Source organism: Lepus europaeus, chromosome 3 (assembly GCF_033115175.1).
Source record: "Lepus europaeus isolate LE1 chromosome 3, mLepTim1.pri, whole genome shotgun sequence".
Taxonomy (NCBI): Eukaryota; Metazoa; Chordata; class Mammalia; order Lagomorpha; family Leporidae; genus Lepus; species Lepus europaeus.
Window position 1 is genome coordinate 109,481,621 of NC_084829.1, and position 20,897 is coordinate 109,502,517.

Here is a 20,897-nt window from a genome sequence, read left to right on the forward strand (position 1 = left end):
TGGTAGTGGTGGGGCTGGAATCCATGCCCTGCTCTTGCTGCTAGCCCACTCTGCCTGGAGGCTTCAGGACGGAGGAAGGAAGCCGATGGGACAGGGGCCTCCTTGGGGCTTTATGTGCTGCTCAGGGTATAGCAAGAAGGAGAACACTATCATGGTAGGAATATCAGTGAGTCCTGTGAGCCCAAGACTAGCTGGGATTCTGGAAAGGTTATTATTGAAAACACCTTGGTTCCCTGGTGTGCCTGGAGTCTTGCAGTCTGCGGTGGCTTTTGCATCTCTAAGAAGCTTTCTTCTCCACAGCAGGCTAAAGCTGCTAGAGGGAGCCTTTCCTACCCTGAGCACCTGGCTCAAACACTGAGGGGTGGTTGGCTACTGCCAGCGGCAGCCAAGTTTGGGAGGAAGAACCACGGCTACCGGGGACACAGCGATCTCTGTGCAGGGTTGCAACAGAGGCCTGCTGGCTGCCCACCCAGGGTCTCCTTGTACTGTCAGCAAGAAAATGTCCGGAGGAATCCCTGATCAGGGTTTCTCTGCCCCAGTGATCACTCCCAACCGAGCTGAGGCTGCCCGGCAGCGACTGGCCAGGCCAGCTCCCCATCACAGCAGGATTTGCACAGCACCCTGGAATGGTGTGGGTGGCTCAATGTTTTTTTATGTTGCATAAAGAAATTGATTATGCCCTTTCTCAGGAAGGAACAGCCTCAATACGTAGGTTGTATATATGCAAAATGTTCCTTTGGGTAAATGATGAGAAGAAATCACCATGGGATCCACCCAGGGGCTTGGTCTGGATAGGACTAAGTGTCACTGTGTGTGGCTCTGGCCTTCCCTGAGCAGTGACCATCAGGAAGCTCCTGAAGCTGGTGGCCCACTGGTTTGGGGGGGTTCTCCCAGGAGAGCCTGTGCTTCTCCATTGAGCTTTCTGAGTTCCTTTGTAACAGTTAGTGTTATACTGCTGACTACTTACATCTCCAAGAATTCTCTTATTCCTGCCTTGCTATTTTCAAGGTTAGAATTCAACCAAGTCTCATAGCTGTCTGGCTGGAGGTTACAGTGACAGGAGAGGTATGTGAAAACAGCCTGTACGTCTTCTGCACTACTTGATGCTTTTTTTTTTTTTTAAAGATATATTAATTTATTTATTGGAAAGAGTTACAGAGAGGGGGGGGAATACACACACACACACATACACACATTCACACTGGTTCACTTCCCAGACGGCTGCAACAGCCAGGGTTGAGACAGGCTAAAGACAGGAGTCAGGAGCTTCATCCAGGTATCACATGTGGGTGGCAGGGGCCCAAGCACTTGGGCCATCTTCTGCTGCTTTCCCAGGTGCATTAGCAGGGAGCTGTATGGGAAGTGAAGCAGCCGGGACTTGAACCAGGTCCCACGTGGGATGCCAACAGCACAAGCCCCTGCCACTAGATGCTTAAGACAATCTTGCTGCAGTTGGAATCTGCACCCACCCCGATTTTATTGAGAAACCGCACATACAAAGTTTGAATGATATTACACTGAACATTCATATACTTACTACCTAGCTTCTAACATTACTATCATGACACATATTTGTTATCACATAGCTATAAATCTATCTATACTACAAAAGCTTTTAAATACAGCTTTTCCCCTTCATGTTCTTTATTCTTCTAACCTGGGGTTTGGGGGGAAGGCATGCTTTTCAGACACTTCCCTGCTTGAGCACTAACTGGTTGGGAGACTTTGGGTTGGCGTGGGACTTCTCAGAGCTTCCATCTCTATAGGAACAAAATGTGAGTGCCGAGGGTACTAAGGATTAAATACAGTATGGTGTGGGAAGCACCAGGCACATGGTGGACTCCGTTCATGGCAGGGACACACAACAAATTAGATATAGATGAAGCAAGAATGGCAGAACCTTGATGGCTGTTGGGAGCTGGGGGGGAGGATGCATGGGGTTCATTCTGATACACTGTTTACCTTCCACAAATTGGAAATGTTCCATGACAAAATGTTAACAAAGCAAAGTGGTGGGGTCAGCGCCACAGTGTAACGGGTAAAAGTGCCGCCTGCAATGCCAGCATCCCATAAAGGCGCCAGTTCATGTCCTAAGCTGCTCCAGTTCCAATCCAGCTCTTTGCTAATGGCCTGGGAAAGCAGTGGAAATGGCCCAAGTGCCTGGGCCCTGTATCCACATGGGAGACCTAAAAGAAGCTCGTGGCTCCTGGCTTTGGCTCCAGTCATGGCCCATCCTTGACTGTTGCGGCCATTTGATTGTGTAAAACAGTGGATGGAAGATTCTCTTTGTGTACTCTGCCTTTCAAATAAAAATGAACAAATCTTTAAAAAATAAAAAAAGCTAAGTTGTCAAGCAAAAATTAAAAAAAAGAATCCTATAAAGGAATCATCTCATGAGAAACCTGTGTATCTGTAGAGCTAAAGAGAAGCAGGGACACTGGGGTTAATGGTGCAGGGTTGGGGCCCCCTACCCCCTCACTCTCATGGGTGTGGGGTGGGCTAGGCAGGCGGAAAGACTAGGCTTGGGTAGTTTGTGAAATCTCCCCAGGTGATTCGGTTTGTCGCCGGTGAGAGCCGCTGTACTGGCAGAAATGTGTGAAAACCACACTTTCCAGCATATTAATTGCGAGAATAAATACTTTGCATAATGCAAAGCTTGTGCCTCCAGCTAATGTGCAGGCAGATGACACAGCGTGAGGAGCCTCTGATTTAGCAGAATAAAAACTACTTGTAACGGAACAGCCTCCCTCTGTTAAGTCAGGGGTGGTGGATTAACGAAGGACCAAATTAGACTGCGCTCTCCCACGTTACCTATCAGCTGTCTAAACTTATAGAGCTGAGGAGTTCCTTTCGAGGCTTTCAGAGTTAGGAACCTTGAGAAATTTGAGGGGAAAAACATTCTGCTGACAGTGTTAAAAGAGCAGTCAAAAGAGAGGCTTCATTTCTTTCTTTCCCATCAAAAAAAGTTACCCCTTCCTGTTCTAGTCCCCTAATTCCTTTCCTTCTCTGCGGAGCTCTTTCTCTTGCGTCCCCTTCGCTGGCAGCTGGAGGCAAGGAGGGGCTGTGATGGAGCCACTGGGTGGGACTGTATGTCTGGGAGCCCTCTTGGTGTGGGCAGAAGAGGTGTCTTTGCAGAGTGGGACCATGAGGCTGCAGCTGGACTGGGCAGGCCAAGCCAGGCCTCTCCAGGGAGACCAAGCCAGTTGCCATTCTTAGGTTTCCTGAAGGAAGGCAGAGAGCAAGAAGCAAGCTCCTAACAGAAGGCCCCCATGCACAAAGGGTGTGTGCACCCAGGAGCACTCACACCGACACACACCCTCAGAGGACCAGGTGCCATTTTTATACCCAGGTGTTATGGACTGAATTTTGACTCCCTACAATTCATATGCTGAGGCTCTAACTCCAAAATGGAGACAGTGCCTATAGTGAGATGAGTAAGGATAAACAGGTCATTAAGAGCAGGGTCCTTGTGCACCAGGGCTGGTGTCCTTACAAGAGGAGGAAGAGCTTCCTGAGGCATACACACAGAGAAAATGCTGTGTTCCAAGGAGACAGCCTGCACCAGAGACCAACCTTGCTGGCACTGTGATCCTGGGCTTCAGTTTCCAGACTGTGAGAAAACACGTTTGTGTGTTAAGTGTCCCCCCATCCCAATCTATGGTATTGGATATGGCAACCAGAGGTGACCAATACACCACAGCCAAGGCCTTTGTTCCCAGGCAGAAACACCTGCCTGAAGTAGCTACCTGCTATTCTGGTTCAGGTTATCTGTTCTAGAACACATTCAACCCTTTGGTTGTTGTTTTTTTTTTTTTTTTTAAACACCTATTATGAGAAAGATTCAATGCTGGAGGAAGTGGCATTTAAGATGAGTCTTGCAGCAGATGGGCCTGAGACTCTAAGCCGTGGAAGGAGCCTGTCCCAAGAGAGGAAAGCAAGCATCTGAGGTCCCATGAGGGCACAGAGATGGTTCAGTTCTGCACCAGCATCAAATATAGAGCAAAAGTGGGGAGGAGGCAGCTTGGACAACGAGAGTGTAAGAGGCCTTGAATGCCAGATTACAGAGTTTATTTCTTTCTCACAGACTCATGGAGGACTTAAAAAGTTGTGAAGAGAATGACAAGACTGACATATGCTAAAGAGGGAAGGGTGAGGAGACCTGGCACAGTCAGCCTGTATTAGCGCATCCTGCTAGCATCACACTTCTCACCTCCTTTAACCCTCGAGACAACTGCCATTTGGGTGTGAGAAAGTTGAGATGCACGGAGGAGAAGGGACCTTCCCACGACCCCACAGCTGGTCAACAGTGGAGTTCGGATTCAAGCACATGGCCAGCACCAAAGCGAATGCCCTACACATCCAGCTGTTTAAAATCCTAAGCCCAGCATCCATGTCATTGTCATCTACTTTCCTTCCAATCAGAAGGGTCATTTTAACTCACAGGGCTGGAATTCACAGTGTTTTCAGAGTTTACAGCAAAAACTGTCAATGCCCAGGGCACGCACCTTTATATTACTCAGTCTTCTAAACGAGCAACATGTGAGCTGGTGCTTGCTGTCTGTTCCTATTATAAACACAGACAGTGGGTCAAGGTGAACATTTTCTCATTATGTCTTACAGGATCAAAGTAACCAGTGATGGTGATGTGAATATAAAGCTGCAAAAATGTGTAGGCACAGCAGCGTCCCCGGGTGAGCAGACACCCTAGCATCAGCTATATTTTCATCCCAGTCGAAAGTTACTTTCAAATATTCTCTGCTCCTCCAATTCTCCAAGACCCTTTGTCTCAGCCCACTTCTGCTGCTCTAACAGTATGCTGCAGCCTGGAAATTTATGTTTACGATGAAAAGAGGTTTACCTTGGCTCACAGTTCTGGAAGTTGAAGAGCATGGTGCCCACCTTGGCTTGGCTTCTGGTGAGGGCCTCACAGTGGAAAGGCAAGAGTGCACATGGTGAGAGAGGCAGCAAAAGAAACCAGAGGAAGCTCAGCTTGCTCTGTAACAATCCGCCCTCATGAGAACAAACCCACGCATGCGAGAGAGGCGTTAATCCCTCTCACCGACCTAACCACCTCTCGTAGAACCACCAGCTTTCCCACACTGTGAAGTTAGGTGCCAAGCCTCAACGCTGAGTTTTGGTGAGGACGTATTCAAACCGTAACAGCAAGCAATAGCCAGGGAAACACATCATTGCCTGTGCATCTGCATGAATGGCAGACACAGTAAGGAATGCCAGGGATCACGTGCTCTTTCGGTGCAGCTGCTCTTTCCAAACCTCAGATGTATTGAGAAATGAAGAAGAGTAAGAATTAGGGTAGAAGAGTTAATGCTTCTAAAGGGGGCTGTCTGTAACACTGTATGCAATGACATCTACTTGAAGACACAAATGTGTCTAATGGTTTGTCAGAGGAGAGACAAAACTGTTGAAAGCCATGCTCAATCCAGTACATTCACCATGTGCTGTACACCTACTGTGCGCTGGCCCCAGGACTTGTGTTGGGACCAGACAGTTCGGGATAAACAAACAGTCATGTCAGTGTTGTTGACATCCTCGCTACATATTTACTTTAGGAACAAATCCTGAGAGCTATGCCTCCCAAAAACAGACAGCACATTTTTTTATTGCCTTGCCGACTCCTGCCCAGGACCCACTCTCTCCGACTTCCCTGTGAAGTCTTCCCAACAATACCAACCTCCTCCCCCCTTCAGGAAGGCAGTGAGGCTGAGATGTGTATGTGCATGGGTGTGTTGGTGCATGGGTCACGTTCTCCCACTTTACCCTGATCACAGAGCCACTTCACACTTCTCACACTGCACGGTAACTACTGGACATTGCTCTATTCCTTACACAGCCCCCCGCAGGGCCTCCGCCGTACCTCAGCACGCCTCCGTTTTCAGGGCAGGAACAAGGCCTAGCATTATTGCTGATGTGTTTATTGAGTCACTGAGTGACTGTTTCAATAGGGAGTTGTATCTTTCTGACCCCAGATAGTATGACACTCAAACGATCTGCCTGGTGGTACGTACCTGCACATAAACAGATTCCTGGATAAGATGATTGAGGTGTACAGGTGACTTCTCCCCAGGTTCTTGTAAAGGGGTACAACTGAGTAAGAGTTGGTGGTTCCTACACACTTGCTGGGCCCTGGTTCCTGGGAACAGAGTGCAGGTGCATGGGGTCTGGAGAGCAGGATTTTTTACATCTCCAGTGATTCTGATATAAACCTCAGGTGACGAATCCCTGGAGTAGATAATGTTGTGTCACTGTCCAGACCAGCCATTCCTGTTAGCCAACCATTAATACTGAAGATGAAATCAAAATAGTTCTACTCAGTGCCTTCGCTATCTGGCTAGAGTCAATGTTAATTTCTGGTAATTAAGCAGAAATACAGCCACTAAATGACACTTGGAAATACACATGCGCTAGTCATTCAAACGCAACAGAAGTGGGTGTGCATCAGAACAAATCGAAGGATGGTGATTTGGGAGGTCTAGGTGAGCATCACTACAGGGAAGTGGTGCAGAGAGAAAATTAGCCCTCACGACAAGCTGGTCTCGCTCCAAGCCCGACCTGGCACCGCCAGCCTTCTCAGCGGCAGATTTCAGGGCAGCTGTGGACAGCAAGGTCGGTATCAAGTCAAGAACGTAAATACAGCACTGAAGGGAGTTGGGGAAAACTGGCGTCTTTTCCAGGGGAGAACTGGAAGACAGAGTGTCCCCTTCTCTGTCCTTCTCTGATCTGATCGGGGAGGGCTGGCAGGCGGGAGAGTCTGTCCTCTAACGAGAGTGTGGATCGTCTGCTCCCTATTCAAATCCCAAGTGCTGCACATCAGGGTCTGTATCTGGGTGCAGCCCACCACAACAAACCCAAGCAGCCTGTCAACAGTCTTCAACCACTGCCCCCCCTGGGACTGGGTCTGCAATCTCGGAAGTCGGGTGCTGGGATCGATAGCCACAGACCTGACATTTAGTGGAGACGGAGCCTGACCTTCACTGAGGTTTCACTGTGAATAATGCACTGGGGGAGTATGAGACTAGTCACAAAAAAAAAAAAAAAAAAAAAAAAAGAGCGAGACAGAACCATCATTAATCAAAACACAGGTAGACATATTTGGCATACAAACAGGTACAAAATGTATAATGCCTACATGTTCTGCTGACGTCCTGAGGAGGCGGCTGGTTAGTAACTATTTTAAGAATCCACTGATTGGAATGGTTCATTAAGAAAGCATGAGTCTAAAAAATGACCCTAGGTTTGAAAAATGCCACTGAATAAGTCTGATGAGCAAGAAAATCACGGAAACTGCTGGGGACAGCGTGGCGAGGATGCTTTGCGCTGTCATTTACAGCCACAAGTGGTCTGCGCGGGTCTCCCTGGCTGCCAGGACTGGTAGAGAACTGCCGAGCCAGCAGCTCCAGCCAAAGCAGGCCTTTCCTGGTAATGAGGGTTAGCCGGGGAAAAACGGCATAAAGAGGAAGCGTGTGGCTTCCGACTGCGGGCCGGGCGAGAAGCTGCTTTTTCTCAAGATCACAGCCGTGTGTGATGTTGGATGTTGTCCTCCAGATTGCTGTGCTGCCCAATAAAGCAGCGGTAGCCACACTGGGCAATCAGAATGCAGCTTGCGTGATCCGAGATACGCTGCAAGGAGGAAACGCGTGCTGGACTTCAAAGTCAGCACAGGCCTGCCTTGATGGTTCTGCACATTGACTGCATGGTTATCTAACCTTTTGTATAGACTTTGGGTTAAATAAGATATGTTATAAAAATTGATATCATCTGTCTTCTTTGAACACAGTTTTTAGAAAACCTTAGGCTATCCACGTTCCTTGTCTTTGACTGCCACAGAGTGTTGATTACAAGGGGCTGGGAGCAGTGGGAGGGATAGAGTGAGTTTGGATTTGAAAAACAGGGGAAGCTGGGTGTGGCTCATTAACTATGACAAATGCATCACACTAATATGAGATGTTAACAATAGGGGAAGCTGGGTGTGTTTTATGGATTGTGACAAATGTATCATGCTAAGATATTAGTAATAGGGGATGTTAGGTGTGGGCTATAAGAGAACTCTGTACTACTTTATGATTTTTGTTTTGTAGATTTAAAACTACTCTAAAATAAAAAGTTAAAAAAAGAAAACTCCTACAGATGATATTCAGATGGAAGTGTTTTTGCTTTCTTTCAAATCTACACATGAAATGTCTACTACTGTGCTATTAATCTATCAATTAAGAAATCCAAAGAGGTGGGAACTTGGCACAGCAGTTGTAACCCTGCTTGTGTCCACATCTCACATCCTAGTGCCTGGGTTCAAGCCTACTTCCACTTCTTTTTTAAGGTTTATTTATTTGGAAAGCAAAGTAATAGGGGGAGCAGAAGAGAAAGAGAGAGGGGGGAGGGAGGGTGAGGAATGGTGGAGAGGCAGAGGGAAAGGGAGAGATTTTCCATTTGCTGGTTCATTCTCCAACAGCTAGGGCTGAACCATGCTTAAGCCAGGAGCCAGGAATTATATCTGGATGTCCCATGGGAGTGGCAAGAACCCCCGTACTTGGACCATCATCTGCAACTTCCCAGGTACATTAGCAGGAAGCTAGATAGGAAGCAGAGTAGCCAGGATTTGAACTAGCACTTCAATATGGGATTCAGGCATCCCAAGTGGCAGCTTGACCTGCTGTGCCATAGCATTTGCCCCCCACTTCTAACCCTAGCTTCTTGTTAATGTACACATGGGAGGCAGCAGATGATGGTTCAAGTACTTGAGTACCTGCCACCCATCTGGGAGATCTGGATGGAGTTCTGGGCTCCTGGCTTTGGCTTGTACAAGTCTTGGTCATTATGGGCATTTGAGGAGTAAGATGGGAGATTCTGTCTGTCTCTATCTGCCTTTAAAATAAAATGAAAAAAAAAAATCAAGGTTACATATATGTACATGCAAACATGTATATAATGATTATATTACATAATCCAGTTAAATAACACTTTCATGAAATCCAACATCCCCCCTTAAAATATCAAACGCTTGTCAAGTCAAAATATATCAGTTCTCAAGCATATTAATTTCTTAAATTTAAAAGAGGATGTTAAAACCAAATATACAAACAACAGAGAATTCTACTTCTAAACAAATTCTGGGCTCAAGGCTGCTACTGCCAGCAGCAGGGCTGGTGCTGGACACTAGGCTCAGCTGGTGAGTTTCAGGGTGTAGGGGTAAGTCTCCGACACTAAGAAGTCAGCACAGTTACTGTGCCGATTGAGGCATCTGGCAGGGCCAGACCCCTTGCCCGAGGCCCAGGGGCACCTGCCTCAAGTAGATGGGGTGGGGAGTGAGGCTGTGCTTCTCTAGACTTTTCCTTCTTAGGAATCTCCACATCCAGCCAGGCACTCATGGCCTGAGGCGAGATAGGAAGGTAGGCTGGGCCAGCGGGAAGCTGTGGGAACAGGAAGAGCTAAAAAACCCTGGCTGTCTGCCCGACAGATCTGGCTGGATCTCAGCTCCAGCACAGGGGCTGGCTGGCCTTGGGCAAGTCATTTCCTTCTCCTGGGCTGTCTGGGGGAAGGAAAGGTAAGTTCTGAGCATAAGGAGCCCATGAAGCCATTCCTGCTGAGCCCAAAGGTGAGCAAGAAAAACGTTCAGTACTATCTATTTGATGGTAGCACAATCCAACTGGCCACCAAGGAAATGACTAAAAAAACCACCACTGCAAACTTATGAAGGCCTGAATCATACAATACAAAGAAGTCAGGGAGAGACACCAAAGAGTTAAAAAAAATCATAATATCCCTAAGTAATGACAGACCCAGGAAGGGATTATTCAAGGATATTCGAACCACTGGAAGAAAGAGACCTTGGAACGGGATGCTCACGAGGGCCAGAGGACTTACTAACTCAACATCTGCTTTGGCATTTGGTTGGGTCTGGCCACCGCCACCTTACCCAAAAGATCAAACTGACACTGGGGACAGTGGAACAAGCTGACATCATTTGCACACCGATGTGATGTAAAATAATGCACAGGACATCACTTAGGAAGTGTTCTTGCCAAAGATGTTTAGTTTCCATCTGATAATAAGCTTCTCTCTAGAGCGAAGGACTTTTAGGAAGAGAAGAGCAAGTTCAACAACACTGTGTAGGACCCTGCGTAACATGTGGGAACCATAACCAGGCTGGACTCTTCCAAAAGTCACTTACAAAGAGCCGCATTATGTTCTATTTTAAAGAAAAGTTATCAACCAGATGCAGCAAGTGAAAGTGACCAGATACAGGATCTGCAGGTAGGGAAGTGAGTTATCAAAGACAGTTTGGGACAGGTGGGGACACATGACTGTGGACCGGCTATTCTGTGATATTATGGAGTTACTGTTAAGTGTCTTGGATGTAGTGATGGTATGGTGGTTATGCGGAAGAATGTTCTGTTCTCAGGGGATACATGGTAACATATTAGAGGTGAAGTGTCCAGGTGCTTGCTACTTTCAAATGGTTCAGCAAAAATTTGTATCATATAATAAACCACATACAGGACTGGAAGAAGGGATTAAAGCAGATATGGAAAATGTAGAACAGAGGGCTAATTTACATAGAAGACATACAAGTATTTGTTTCATGATTCTTGCAGGCATCAAATTAAAATGGGGGCGGGCAAGAGACAAAGTGAGGGAAGATTCACCAAACAAAAGGTCCAATTACATCATACTTCCTTTAGAATCCCCTCAACATCTATACTCAGGTCAGCTTCGTTGTGTGCCCTTTCATTTGATACAGATTTTTTTTTATTACTTCAACAAATTTCATGTGTGATGTGTGCTCGTTCAACCAACAGAGCCACCTGTCTCAGCTTCTTTGCTGGCTGACATCAAAACCAAGCCTGAAACAGCTCCAACAGCAGGTTTTAAGAGTCCACCAGGTGGCTAGGAAGCCTAACATAGCAATCCCCAACCTCCTGGAACTGACAGGATAGTTCTCTGAGGATAGTTTTTAAGCCAGTAAGACTGGATCCAAGGCGGCGGGGGTGGGGCAGCCCGTGGGCGCTCTCTCACCAGCACAGGTGGAGGAAGGACAGGTCCCAGGTGCCAGTCACCCAGGCCGCTGAGGCTTAACACTAAAAGTACGCTGTGCCTGAGTTCGAGGCGCAGAGCAGCCACTCCGGGTTCACTCTTTCGGCTGGGAGAGCTCCCACTGAATCCAATCTGTGATGCTTTTAACACAGGAGAGTGCTCCAGAGATCTGGATTTAGAGAGTGGAAGTGGGTGTCTGGCTCTGCTGCATGCTAGCTGTGCAACCTCGGGGCAGCGTTCTCGGTGCAGGTGCTGGGGATGCTGTGCGGAGACAGCTCTCTTCACTGTGTATCCGGGATGGGGCCAGGCCTCGAAGGATGCTGCGCAGCCCCGCCCCCACCCCCTATTGCTTCACACACCAGTGATGCCTGCCAGTCTAAGGGAGGAAGACAGGGCAAACAGCCACGCTCGCCAAGGCGCCCTCTGCCTAGACATGGGCTAAGTTCTCTGGGCTTCAATTTTACCTGCTGATAATATCAGCTTAACCACCTAAGAAGCAGCCCTTTATAAATTAACTATGCAAAAGATACCCTAATATGCATGTGAGCAGACAGCCTGCAAGGTAGGGACCAGGGGTGTGGGGTGGGGCCAACCACCTGATTGCCAGGTGAGACCCATCACAGTTTTGTCTCTCCAGCTAATCAGGAGAACACACGACAGTGCTCCGAGGATGCCGGCTTGAAAGTGGAAAATGTCAGTGTATGAATACTGCTACAGACAAAACCCACAGCTTGGTGTGGATTTCAGGGACAAGGCACATGGCAAAGAGATGGGCTACTGAGGTAGATGAGCAGTGCAGATTTCAAAGAATCCGGTTTAGGAGTCCACCCAAGCTAACCTGGAATGAAAACGACACTTCTTATAGTGAGCAAGTGATAAAATGATGGCAGGAGCCACTTCAGGGACCAAGATTACAAAATAATTGGGGTCAGTGCTGTTGTGCAGTGGGTAAAGCCACCACCTGTAATGCCAGCATCCCATATGAGTCCCAGCTGCTCCACTTCTGATCCCACTCCCTGCTAATGTGCCTGGGAAAGGAGCAGAAGCTGGGCCCCTGCACCCATGTGGAAGACCCAGAAGAAGCTCTGGGTTCCTGGCTTTGGTCTGGCCCAGCCTTGGCCTTTCAAATAACATAATTTTTTTTTTTTAATTTATTTGACTGAGTTAGACAGTGAGAGAGAGAGACAGAGAGAAAGGCCTTCCTTCCGTTGGTTCATCCCCCAAATGGCCACCATGGCCAGAGCTACGCCGGTCTGAAGCCAGGAGCCAGATGCTTCCTCCTGGTCTCCCATGCGGGTGCAGGGGCCCACGCACCTGGGCCATCCTCTACTACCCTCCCAGGCCACAGCAGAGAGCTGGACTGGAAGAGGAGCACCTGGGACTAGAACCTGGTGCCCATATGGGATGCCAGCGCCGCAGGCAGAGGATTAACCAAGTGAGCCACAGCGCCGGCCCAATAACATAAATCTTAAAATAAATAAATAAATAAATAAATAAAGTAACCCAGAAGAGAATGCCCTACCCTTTCTGGGCACAGGGCTGACTTTCAAAAGGACAGACTTGAGAGGCCTATTTGCATTTTGGAACAACGCTTCTGGAAGGGCAAGGCTGGCTCAGCCTGCTGCAAATGGCTCCATGTGGAATGGGACACTCTGAGTGACAGCTGAGTACAGGGTGGGCCGAGGGATCCGCGTTAGGCTGGGCCTGACCCAGAGGCCACAGAGGGTCTTAAGGAGATGGTCAGGGAAGCCTGCAGAGCCTTCTCAGGGAGGAGGCTGCCTGCCACGCTCCTCGAGGAGTTTAGGTAAGAGTACATCGTCTGCCCTTGGTCCTTGGTCTGGTTGCTTTCTGGGCTGCCTGTCCTTTCCTTTATCTCGTTCCCTCCCCGCCCTGCCCTCAACACACTGTGGAAAACAGGGAGCTAATTTTGTGTGGCTGATCTAATTTCTCCTCTGTCCCTCCCTTTTAAATGGGTCTAGGGAATGCTGACTAGACAGAAAGTTCTGACCTCTCCTTTGCAGCCCCAAGTCTCAGGAATCAACAGAGGCGCGAGGCAGGCTACAAAAGGCTGGGGCTGGGAGGGAGAGCAGGTACCAGGCACAGGCCCTGGAGATCAAAAGTGAACGCAGACACCCACTCCAGATGCTCTTCAGAAGACAGATGTCGCCGTGACGATGACTTGTGGGGTGCGGGCTGGGGGCTGCTGGGACACACGTGGTTGTGCACGGACAGTTTTCCCACGGATGTGTACATAAAAGTCTGTAGTGCTAACATGGTGTTTGCCATGGCCTCACTCAACCCTGCTTACTGCTGTTTCGGAGCATCTCTCCAGATCCCACCCGCCTTGGAAGCAGCTGAATAACACCAGGTCCCTAATTTCTGGGCCCCGTCATCTCAAATGAGGTATCTGACCCCTTTTCTTCTTCGGTATCCAGAACACATCTCCATAGCATTCTTGCAAGAAGAAAGACTACCAGAAAAATGGAGCATAGTACAGTCGGAAGATTATTATACCGGAGCTTTCTGGTAAGGCAGTATTTAGGTCCACAGGCATGTACCACACCCTTTCAGGGGAGATATTATTGGTTTAGAAGCTGGGTTAGTGTATCCCAAAATATACCTCACAAAAAGGCACAGTTACCCTCCCAAAATAGGCCCTGTAATTAAGTAGCCCTTTCAAGTGGATTGTTTGCGATCACAACTTGACATATGTTGCTTTAATCTCCCTGCTTCAGCCAATGTGGCCATATTGGGCCCCAAAAGCTCCTGACGACTCACGCGTAAGCCAGATTGTGGTGTCACTAGCAAACGGACGCACATAAACAGCCCTGTGTACCCAAATACTCAGGCTCCCTCATCCGTAATGACCTCTCCCTCGTCCCTGAGCACACCCCATCAGGCCAAGGGTGAGTCTGGATGGGAAGACCGTTCCATTCAGAGGCCAGCTAAAGGCGGACATGTCCCAAGATGCTGGGGCTGGAACGTAAAATACGAGCCACTCTCTTTGTGTGTGAATGCGGGGACTGTGTTGCGCGAGCCTTGCTTCAATCTTTAGCTGATCATCACTCAGTGTGAGCTGCCAGAGGCCTCTCAGTCTGTGTTCAGTTGGGATCGGGCTTGCGTGGAGTCAGGGGTGAGGAAGAGAGAACTTCTTAGGAGCCCCTTCCGTCTCAGGAGCCTCTGCCCCCATGGTTCTCACTTATGTTTTCCAGTGATATTTTTACATGTGATTAGATGTCAAAATATTTAACAGCTTAAGCCTTCAAAATCTGAGCACCTGAGACACTTGCATTTTTATTCTAACATCAGAGTCCTCAGCCTTGGCATCACTAAGGTTTGGGCCGCCATTCAGCATGTCTGTGTGTGTGCTGCCCTTCTGAGCACGGCAGGGCACCTGGCCACATCCCTGGCCTCCGCACACCGGGTGCCACTGGCACACTCCTACCTCATACGCGCTCGGTGTAAAACCCCAGAACAGCTTTGGGTGTCACCGTATGCCCTTTAGGAGGGCCCCCCTGACCTCAGCTGAGGTCCACCACTTTCTTGCTATTCAAATATATTTCCCTTTCTTCTCCTTGAGTGGCCAGAAAAACAAAACTGTTGGTTTTTCAAGGCAGCCACAGGTTTTAGTTTCAAGAATTTCAAACTCCTGTGAGTCTCCGTGAGGAGACCTTGAGCCCGCAGAGGATTTCTGAACAGCACCGCCCTCCCTGACTATGGGAGCTGGGACCCGGCCTTAGGTCAGTTAAGACATCTAAGGAGAGGGATTCGCTGCCACCCCGGCTCTGCCTCAGACTGCAGGCCTCCCTGCTTTTAGGAGCTTTTTTCCAAGGAGACTGCTCCAAAGAACCCCTTCCTGCTCGACTGTGAGGCCCTCAGCACTGGGCACGAAGGAAGAGAACAGGGCTGCAAGTCTACCAACAAGGTGACAGAAGCAAACTGCCCACTGCACGCCAGGGCCGGGCCACTTCAGGGCAACCACGTGCATGGGAAGGCCTGGGACAGTAGAGGCCGCCCCAGGCACTTTGCTGACTGGGCAGAGCCACAGAGGCAACACGGGAGGGTAGAAAGTCTAAGAACTGGAGATGGTAAGTTCATCCCCAGGGGAGAAGACGGAGGAGGAAGAGGAGGAAGAGGAGGAGAAAGAAGAGGAGGGAGGAGTTTCGTGGGCTGGGGCATGGCAAGTGAGTGGGCCCACTCAGAACATGACCAGGAGCAGCAGGCGACTGAGAACATGGTCATCCCGGGCCTCGTGTGTCACTGGTACAGGGACTACAGGAAGGAGCCAGGCCGCCGGCCTGTGCCCCGGGACGCGTGCTGCAGCTCGGTGGAAGGACTAGAGTCCTTTCCCTTTCCCCTCTGCTCTCCATTCCCTCCCTCTCCCTCAACAAGCTAATTGTCCAGTTGTTTGTCTAACTGCTTACTGTTTGTTTTTTTTTTTTTCCATTTTAAAAATCAAGGTTTGATTAATGCACAGCAAAATCCATCCTTTCTAAAGCGCACAGTTCTGGGAACTTCTGGGAAGGCAAGCAGTCCCATAGGTACTGCCACGGTCCAGATGGGGAGCCACTCTGTTATCCCCCTTCAACAATTCCGCTGTATGCTGAGGTTGTTTTCTCAATTGGAGCAAGCTTGCCTTGTGCAAGAGCAAGGTCCTCCTCTCTGAAAGAATTTGAATTTCCCTGATGGGGATTCTGTAAGAGAGACTTTTTTTTTTTTTTGCTAGCACGAGATTGGGTCAGACAAGCCCTGAGGCCATGTCCATCTCTTTAACTGTGAAATTGGAGCAGTCACCCACAGACTGCACTCCCTTGCCCTGCCCTTAAACATCTGCCCATCTGCAGTGATGGGGCTGACTCCCCCAACCCTAAGTAAAGGTCCCACCCAAACACTAAATTCTTTTCATAAAAGCTCAAACGTTTCAGGCCAATAATTGGAACCCTGCGAAGGCTACAAAATAAGCATAGACCCAGAAAATAAGGAAAGTAATGTTTGAAAGCGAAAGCCTAAATGTGGTGACTGAGGCCCAGGCCCAGGCTATCACGTACTCCAACCCCCAGCTTCTCCTTAATGGACTCCCAAACCAAACAACATGACCTCACTTGGTTGCAAGAAGGAAGTGAAATGAGCCGAGCTTGTCTAAGAATGAGTTATCAGGGTAGGAGGAGGAGGCAAATGTCACGGGGTGCGTCCTGGAGGAAGGCTGGGGGACACCAGGGCCACCGGATGGACATTGCCAACATCCCCAGCAGCCCCCTGCTGGAAGACACACCCATTTGGCAGTTTGATTTCAATGGCAAATGTCTGGTCTCCAAACAAGGCTGCCCTGCTACCAAGGATCACTGCTTTCCTGACCACCTGCTGTGCTGGGCCCCAGCACTGCCGGGCTCATTTCAGTCTCACAACACCATAGGAAGGGAACATTACAGGACTCTTTTTTAGAGAAGGGGAAACTGAGGCTCAGAGTGGTTACCTAACAACCAGCAGGTGCAGATCTTGAGTTTGAACTCCTGACCCCAAGGTCTATCCTCTTTACTATGGCTGGTAAGGCCTAGGTGGTTGCTAAATTGAATACTCTGGGTCTCTCAGGCCATCATCATGCTGGTCTGCGGGCTGGCTCCCAGGCATGCTGGATTCTAAATGGCCTTAAATTCTCCATTCCCAAAGCAGCTAACTGCCGGCTTCTCTCTCATTTCAACACACACAGGTTATAAGGATCTCCCTGCTTTGAAGATTTTCTTTTATTCTTTGGTCTGCAAGTTTATTACTCTTCTATTACATGACTGGCTTAGAACTAAGCTGTAGAGGGTATTCTACATCCAGAAGCTTTCCTGGAGCTAGACTTATTAGAGTTTAGAATATGCCATATCGCTTAATAACATGAGCAATAACAAGCAATAATATACTACTGGAAAACATCAATTCCATGACACGTTTAATTATAGGATCCTGTTCTTCTCAGTTTAGTGCAGATTTAAAAGGTGGGAAGGTCACTGCTTCCCTTTAGGAGCACCACTTTACAACAAAAATATTATAGATGCAGGGATGGGTGTTTAGCACAGTGGTTAAACCACATCAGAACACCAGGGTGTGAGCCCCTGCTCTGGCTCCTGACTCCAGCTTGCTGTTAATGTAGACCCTGGGAGGCAGCAGTGGTGGCTCAGATAATTGGATTTCCGCCACCTACATGGGAGACCTGGATTGAGTTCCTGGCTCCTGGCATTGGCCTGGCCCAGCCCTGGCTATTGTGGGCATCTGGGAGAGTGAACAAACAGATCGGGGATTTCTCTCTATCTGTCTGTAACTGTCTCTCAAATAAATAAATTTCAAAAAGGAAGAAAGAAATGGAGCAACACTTACCAAAATTTCCGCCAACTATCACAAACTTTATATACACCACATGTCTTCTACAACAGCGGCAGGACTGGGCCTGGAAACAAAAGGAACAGCACACTGTTACACGTTACTAATTTAGTACACGTGTGCTTCTCTTCTGGAAGCAGCAACCTCTGAACTCTGTTCTGGGCACCATCAGGGTCACCAGACTCCACCTCCTGGCTTCCTCTTTGCTTTTCACAGGAAGACGAAACTTCAGCACTAATTTCAAAACCAAAACAAAACAAAACTGGACAATGGAACAACCCAGAAAATGTGCTTATAGATATGTGAGTTTTTATAGCCCTTCAAAATAATTAGACAAAAGAACAATGGAAAAATATCTAAAATTTCACTTAAAATACCCCCCCCCCCATCACCAAAATCATGTTCCTCTTTCATTTTCTCTCAATAACCACCCCCACATCTCGCTGTGTGACCCTGGGCCATAAATTTTCCCACCCTTTCTTCCCTAGACTTGACTTTGCTATGTGTAAAACAGGGATTATCATACTAACCTCATAGGGCTGCCATGAGGATTACATGGTATCAATTTAGTGAGACATGAATGACACAGAAAAGCTTAACACAGCAGCTGGCATACAGCAAGCACCCAGCAACCGGAAGCTGGTGTCACCGCTCTCCTAGTCTCCCACGCTCGAAGCCTACCACCATGGCTCTCCAGTCTGTGCTGCAAACCATGGCCCACCACAGCCAGGCTGGGCCTCCTCACCTCTCTCCATTCTTGCCTTCACTCACCATCTGGTCTGCACTGTGCCTTGCAGAAACCTCGGTTCTGGCCCCAAGTTCTCCTGTTCCCATCCCACCTTCCCAGCTCTGCATGGCCTCTTTCCCAAACACAACACACAGCCCGTCCCTCCTCAGCGGACATGTCTTCCACCACTTCCCGGTACCTGGGAATTTATCTGGGAGCTCACCTGAGCCTGGGTCTCAGCCTCCAGGCATGCCAGCCCCTGCCTTGCAACTGTGGTAGGAGGTAGGAGACAGGGCTCTTTACTTTTTTGTACAACTGCCTAGACACATGTTTCTCAGAATAAGGTTTTCAATTAAAACAACTTTTTTGAGAGGCAGAGAGCGAGCGACAGAGAGAGAAAGAAAGAATGCGCACTGGCTTGTTCCCCAAATGCCTGCAAGAGTCAGAGCTGGCTGACAGCAAGAGCTGGGTATGCAGTCCAAGTCTCCCACATGGGTGGCAGGAACCCAATCACTCGAGTCATCAGCACTGCCTCCCAGGATGGACACTAGCAGGAGGCTGGAGTCAGGAGATGGAGCCGGAAATCAAACCCAGGCTAAATGGGTTGCGGGCACCTTAACTGGCAAGCTAATTGCCTGTTCCAGAACAAGATTTTTTTCTTTTTTTTTTTTTTGACAGGCAGAGTGGACAGAGAGAGAGAGAGAGACAGAGAGAAAGGTCTTCCTTTTTGCTGTTGGTTCACCCTCCAATGGCCGCCGCGGTAGGTGCGCTGCGGCCGGCGCACCGCACTGATCCGATGGCAGGAGCCAGGTGCTTATCCTGGTCTCCCATGGGGTGCAGGGCCCAAGCACTTGGGCCATCCTCCACTGCACTCCCTGGCCACAGCAGAGAGCTGGCCTGGAAGAGGGGCAACCGGGACAGGATCGGTGCCCAGACCGGGACTAGAACCCGGTGTGCCGGCGCCGCAAGGTGGAGGATTAGCCTACTGAGCCGCGGCGCCGGCCCAGAACAAGATTTATAAATATGTGAGGGACCGGCGCTGTGGTGTAGTGGGTAAAGCCGCCACCCACAGTGCCTGCATCCCATGTGGGTGCCGGTTTGAGTCCCAGCGGCCCCACTTCTGATCCAGCTCTCTGCTGTGGCCTGGGAAAGCAGTAGAAGATGGCCCAACTCCTTGGGCTCCCAGAAGAAGCTCCTGGCTCCTGGCTTCAGATCAGTGCAGCTCCGAGAGTTGCGGCCTACTGGGGAGTGAACCGTTGGATGGAAGACCTCTCTCTCTCTGACTCTCCTTCTCTCTCTATGTAACTCTTTCAAATAAATAAATAATTCTTTAATAAATAAATAAATACTGGAGTTGCACAGGATTCAAAAGAAGTGCTCTATTGATATGTAATTTATCAAAATATTTAAGAAAAATGGGATGGGCTTCTTTCAAAATTCAAATAATTTCCAGCAAAAGTCTAATAACTATTGCAATTTTGATGTATTATTAAGCATACATATTTTAGCGTATTTGTAACCATAACATAAATATAAAAAATTTATAATTTCTGTTGAAGACAAGTAGCTCAGGTCAGTATTCCTTTTTCTTTCTTTCTTTTTTTTTTTTTTTTTGATAGGCAGAGTGGACAGTGAGAGAGAGAGACAGAGAGAAAGGTCTTCCTTTGCCTTTGGTTCACCCTCCAGTGGGCGCTGCGGCTGGTGCACCACGCTGATCCTAAGGCAGGAGCCAGGTGCTTCTCCTGGTCTCCCATGGGGTGCAGGGCCCAAGCACTTGGGCCATCCTCCACTGCACTCCCTGGCCACAGCAGAGAGCTGGCCTGGAAGAGGGGCAACCGGGACAGAATCCGGTGCCCCGACCGGGACTAGAACCCGGTGTGCCGGCGCCGCAAGGCGGAGGATTAGCCTGTTGAGCCACGGCGCCGGCCCAGTATTTCTCTTTTTTTTAAAAAAAAGATTTTATTTATTTATTTGAGAGGCAGAGTTACAGAGAGAGGTCCTACATCCACTGGTTCACTCCCCAAATGGCCTCAACAGCTGGAGCTGGGCCAACCCGAAGCCAGGAGCCTGGAGCCTCCTCCAGGTCCCCCATGTGGGTGCAAGGGCCCAAGTACTCGGCCCTTCCTCTGCTGCCTTCCCACTAGCAGAGAGAGGTGGATCGGGAGAAGAGCAGCCAGGACATGAAGTGGTGCCCATATGGGATGACAGCGCTGCAGGTGGTGGCCTGACCCACTGTGCTATAGCACCGGCCCCAGGTCAGTTTCCAAACAGAAGGAAATGTTAGGTTTCAGTTCAGGGTTTGTGCATGATGATATATATAATTTTTCCCCCACACAAGTTCACAGACCCCCTGAGTTCCACCCTGGGCCTCAGATCAGAGCCCGGTTCTGAGGCCTAGCTCCGCTGTCACCAACTTTTTGAGCCAGCTTTTTCCAATTTTGGCATTTTCTCTTCCTCTTTGTTTCATTCATTTAAAAATTGTATTTTATTTCATATTGATACTTTAAATAAATGTACTTACTGTACCCTACTTTAAAATGTTATAAAGGAAGGCCCTAGTTCCCCCATCTTGTCATTCCTCCCACAGCCTACAGCGCCTTGCCCCTAGCGGGCACAGGGAGGAGGCGTTCATCAGGACTGTAGGAGTCAATCGGTGAACAACAGTTCGATCTTGCTTGTCCTACAGGCCCTCAGCAAACATTAATGCTATCTCCTCTCTTTGGCAGTCTATGAGGTCTAACCATGTATATGGGACACC

General features: G+C 48.8%; 1 protein-coding gene across 1 annotated transcript in view; it reads right to left on the reverse strand.

The window, feature by feature from the left end:
- Positions 1–20,897, reverse strand: part of FYN (FYN proto-oncogene, Src family tyrosine kinase) — a 218,190-nt gene that overhangs the window by 103,704 nt on the left and 93,589 nt on the right. The window contains exon 3 of the mRNA XM_062186626.1: positions 17,410–17,479. The gene's annotated coding sequence lies outside the window, so the exon portion shown is untranslated. The remainder of the gene's footprint in view (positions 1–17,409; positions 17,480–20,897) is intronic.